At 45.4% G+C, this 5,264-nt stretch overlaps 1 pseudogene; it reads left to right on the forward strand.

Moving 5' to 3' along the window:
* Positions 1-538: 538 nt before the first annotated feature.
* On the forward strand, positions 539-4,606 carry LOC102490466 (UAP56-interacting factor-like; annotated as a pseudogene).
* Positions 4,607-5,264: the final 658 nt, after the last annotated feature.

The following is a 5,264-nucleotide window of genomic DNA, read 5'->3' on the forward strand; positions in this document are numbered from 1 at the left end:
ATAAATTTAAATAAATAATTCTTAAAAAGGAAAAAAAATGGAAGCTGAGCTGAGTCTTGCCTAGTTGCTACATGTGGCTTCCTGGCCCCCTTCTGCATGGCTTGGCACTGACTGAGTCCCTTTTAATCAACATCTTCCCCGAAGACAGTGCCACTGGCCCTCTAAACCCTGCAAGAGCCTTCAATAACGCGGGTCAAACCAAATTCTTCTTATCCTTGGAAACTCGGGTCTGCGATGCAGGTTTCCTTCCTTCTGCTCCTGCCTCTGAAACCCTTCTGGAGCCAAATAACGTCAGGGTGTATCAGAACTTATACTGAAGCGTGCATATTAAAACCTGAGGAATAGCTACTCCCAAGCCAGCGGAGGGGAAACAAGGGAGGCAGAAGGGGACAGAACACTTGATTAATTCAGCCCCCAAATTGTAAAGAAAACAAGTACGTGACAAAGGGAAAGGAGGTTGAACAAGAAGCGCCTGAGTCGTCGTTTATAGACGATATGACTGGCTACATAGAAAATTCGCGAGGATCTGAATATCGACATGACTACCTTCCGGTAGAGTAAATCTCCCAGAACTAAGCACTGCGCTTGGCACAGATGCTGAGTTCAAGACCAACCAAGTTCATATAACGGCCTTCTGATACATCAGCATATGAATTTTAAAATACTGTTCATAGTAGAATTTTTAAAAATCTTAGGAACTTAAACCTCACAAAGCATGTGCAAACTTGCGTTGAAAAGTTTACAAAAGTGACTTGAAGGGCAGAAAAAAGATATGAATAAAAGAGGTACATGGTGCTCTAGCCACCGGCAGCGCCCTTCCTCCAAGGCAGCCGAGGCCGCTCCTTCCAGGGTTGCCCCTGACTGCACAAGACTACAGCAACTAAGCCAACTCCGTTCAACTTCCATGGTTTTTTTTTTTCCTTTTTATAAATAATTATTTATTTTACTTAATTTATTATTATTATTATTTTAAATTTGTTATAGGGCACATGTGCTCACTAGAGAGAGAGACAGAGAGAGAGGGCAAGTGAGAAAGCAAGCTGCCAGGCCTGGGATTCGAGCTGTGGTTGGCCATGTGGGAGTCCAGCATCCCATCACCACATCACTTGCTGGCCCTTCAACCTTCATTTTCTCTAGACCTTCCAGTCATACTATGGCTACAAGACCAGATATTTAAGAATTTTTTTAAAATCTGTCTCATTATTTTGAACAGGCACATAGAATTCTACTATGTACCATAATTTATTTAACTAGTTTCTTTCTTTTTTTTTTTTTGAGAGAGGTTTTTGCTATAGGGCGCGTGCGCTCGCCAGACAGACAGAGACATAGAGACAGAAAGCGAAAAATCACCCCCCAGGGGGGATGGCCACGCCGCAATCCCTTCTCCTCCATTCTCCTCTCGGGATCTTGGGCACGCACACACACGTGCCACTGGGTCCGGGACGCAAACCACGGTCGACTACGTGGGAATCCAGTGACATAGCCATTACGCTAACTGCTGGTCCCAACTAGTTTCTTTTGGTGGGCATTTAGGTTATTTCTAGAACTTTCCTACTGCAAGTAATCTGCCATAAACATTCCTGTGAAGTCAGCCCTGTCCGTAAGTTCCAGCTCATATGTAAACCAGGAAAGATGGGCTGGTCTCATTAGAGACCACCATCTGGAGTTTTTCCAGAGATGTTTTCACCTCGTGTTCTCACCTGACAAGATAATCAGGGCTTTTCTGGGGACTGAATAGAAGAGAGCAGAAGAGAAAACTGACTTTGAAGGACTTCAGGTAAAGTGGGAATAGACAGTGATCCTTAGTGATCCTTAGGACAGAGATCTGAAAGACGGAAAAACAGACAGGAGTCTATATCCTTTAAACCTTGCTGGAAACCAGGGGTGATTCTGTACTTTGTGAGGTTCGTCATAACTGGCGACTTCCCCACCGTTAGCTACTTTAGCTAAGCTCAGGTGCTTCTCTGTAGTTACCAGCAGCAAAACTTCTTTGAAAGGTTGTGTGTCGACTGGAGAGACAGGTGAGGAAGGCAGGGAGCCCAGGAGCGGTGTCCTACTTCACAGAGGAGAGCTGGGAGCAAGGCCCCAGGAGGTGGGCCGGAGAAGAGCAGGGGCTGAGCTCCCCACCTGCACATCTAACAGGGGGTCCCTGCGGGGGCCCCTCAGAGCTTGGGTACTCCTCTACTTGTGTGCCCACGGCAGTCGATGTTTCAAGGACACAGCAGGGATTAAAACAGACATAGGCCTTTTATGGAGCTAGTAGTCCATGTCTCCTCTGTCTCTGGGACGGAGCAGAAGATTAATAAATGCATTATATAATCTGTTGAATAATCATAAGAGCATGGAAGAAAAATGGGGCAGAGAAGAAGGATAGGAAATAGGAGAGAGGATGGCAATTTGAGTGGGATGTCCGTGGACGGTCTCACTAAAGGCCAGAGTAGTGGGTGGGTGGGCAAGGCAGAGAAAGCACTAAGTACGCAGTCTGACTGGGGCATGGAGAAACACCGAAGTCAGAGTAGCCAGGGACGGTGGGAAAAGAGGGACTGGAATGCAGCACGCCTCCCCTGCCTGCTTCCCTGACCTGGGAACCAGCCCCCGACACTGCAGAGAATTTTGCTGCCAGTTCAGTGTCTGCTCTGTGGCCTCGGCTGGCAGCAGGGTCTTGGCTATAATAGCGCGATTTGAAAGCGCTGTGGAGTTCAAGACAAAGACTGTCTGTGTCAAGGTCCAACATTCCAGAGGCCTTTCATATGAGAGGACATCAGGAAGTTGACGGAAGTGGGATTAAAGCCCAAGTCTATGTTGGTGCAAAAGACTTTGAAACCCATGGTAGTTTTCCATAATACTCATTTTCCATGGACATTTTAAACACCCCTCATATCTCGTCACTTCTTTGGAGCCAATCCAGAAAATCACTGGGTCCTGCTTGCAACCGGCAGGTCCGCTTCCCCTCGCCCTGCAGCCCTGCCTCAGCGGCCGGCTCAGCCTAGAACCCTCCTGCTCTGCTGCTCTCTCTGGCTCAGCTCAGATCCAGGCATGAGCTCTGCCCGCAGTAAATCTGGCTGATTCTTCTCTCGGCTTGACAAGCTTGGAAGGGCTGATCTCTGATGATTCACACACTCATGTGTGAATCCAGCATTTCTGTCCTTCCAAATCAGAAATATGCTGTAGACTTGTCCCCACACAAACCTAATTGGCTGTTAGACCCACAGTGATGAGCACGAGGCGGTGGGAAGGTCATTCAAAGGAAGGCCAGATTCCTCCAAGATACTCCTGAGAAAAAAAGAAAGAAACCACATTTATCTAAAAGGGCTTTTGGTATTAGTGAAAATGCTGGCAAAGTCCTGGGGCGTTTTCAGTGTCAAGACATTATGGCAGACCATATTCTCTCCTGTTTGTCATGGAGAAATGGAAATTTTCCTATCACTACTGAGAGAAGGAAACTAGAGCAAATTCTCAAAAGTGGTTGGTTACTACAGCTTTCAATGACTCTGTCAAGTAAGTTATTTATGAGGGGGTTTTAAAAAGTGTGTGGGAAGCAGCTAATTTTTTGGCAAGACTGGAAGTGGCAGGTTTCCGACTCTGGCCTTCCCCACTGACTGCTCAGCACAACTGCTCCAGACACTGGTCGGTTTAGTGCCTGGTCAGTGGGAGCCACAGCAACTCTGCCAGTGCAGCTGAAAGCCTGCAGCAATGGAAACCTCAACAAAATTGAAATGCGTCTGGATGATATCATCAAATTAAATAGAAAGGGAGGGAAGAAGCAGACATTTCCCAAGACTGAATAGAAAACTTCAGCGGAGTGGCGTCCAGCAGGTCAGGGTGAGAGTGAAGTGGGGCTCTAACAGAACTCTGGGGTGGGGGGACAGTGATCTGAGCTGCAGAGGGAGAATAACGCCTGGAAGGAGACGTCCTGACTGCGTTATCACCGGCATTGCACCTAGGAAAGCAGCTGGAATGGGAAAAGGAATTAGTCCTGTGAAAGAATATAGATATTTCCCAGAGTCAAAAGGAAGACAAACCTTTTGAGATAAAATCAAGTGCAGAGAAAGCCAATTGCAGTTCTCAAGAGATCTAACCAATTAAGTAAATTTTTAAAAAATTCCAGCTAAATGTACCAGGAGTGGAAACAAATTAATAAGCCATTAGAAAGACACCGGTCGGGTGACTTTTCCTTTCAGAAAAGGCCTGAACATTCAGGCCCCGTGGAACACAGAAACCTGCTAGACCACGTAGCCGCAAAGAGAGCTCGCCGACGGTGGACTTCAACACTGAGGAAATTAGTGAGGACTTCACACACGAGGGACTTTGCCTGTATCCATTGACAGTCTCGGAGCATGCTGTGTCCAGTAACTCAGAAACCATGATTAACTCAAACTGTTGAACCCTCATTCTTAACAAAGTGGGAGCAATCTGATAGGGGAAAGTTCCTGAAGGCGTCCCCCTACAAGTTGACATCAACAGTGTCGGAAAACAGACAGGGATAATTTTGAACAAATGGTTTGGGATCCGGAAGGAACGAAGAGACAGTCTCACATTCAACAAAAGAGAAAACCATTTTGTAACCATGGGAAGACCTCTTCTATGTCAAAGGACTTTCGACTGATGACTCTGTGTAAAAAGTTGAACTGTTTGAAGAAATTCAAGAAATTCAAAATATTCATAAGCCTAAATAACTCTATTTTTATTTTTGAAAAAAAAAAAATCTGTAAAAGAACACCCTAAAGAATAACTGGATGTGCCTATCTGTTCCTAAAGATTTCATGGTTGGCTGAGACAGAACAGTTCCATATTTAGCTTCTTTGGTTCCTCATGCAGTAGAAAGACAGAAACATAGAAATGAATTATTATTATTTTACTATGATTATTATTATATTATTAGAGAGATTTTTGCTATAGAGCATGGGTGCTCACCAGAGGCACAGAGAGAGACAGAAAGAGAAAGTGAGAAATCATTCCCTAGGAGAAATGGCCATACTGCAATCCCTTCTCTTTCATTCTCCTCTTGGGATCTTGGGCATGCATGCACACACACCCACCATGAGTTTCAAACCATCAGGTCTGGGACTCCAACCATAGTCGGCCATGTGAGAGTCCAGCCCATTAACCACTATACCTCCTGAGCCTAGAAGTGAATTGTTTTAATGACTGAGGTGTTGAGCCTTTGCCTATTTTTTAGAAGTTTTCATGGTAAATCATGGTCTTCAGAAAACTGAGTAGGTCCCTTTGTTGCTGTCACTTACTCTTTGATAGTGTGCTGTTTT

The sequence above is a fragment of the Tupaia chinensis genome, unplaced genomic scaffold, assembly GCF_000334495.1.
Source record: "Tupaia chinensis unplaced genomic scaffold, TupChi_1.0 Scaffold144269_1, whole genome shotgun sequence".
In the NCBI taxonomy this organism is placed as follows: Eukaryota; Metazoa; Chordata; class Mammalia; order Scandentia; family Tupaiidae; genus Tupaia; species Tupaia belangeri.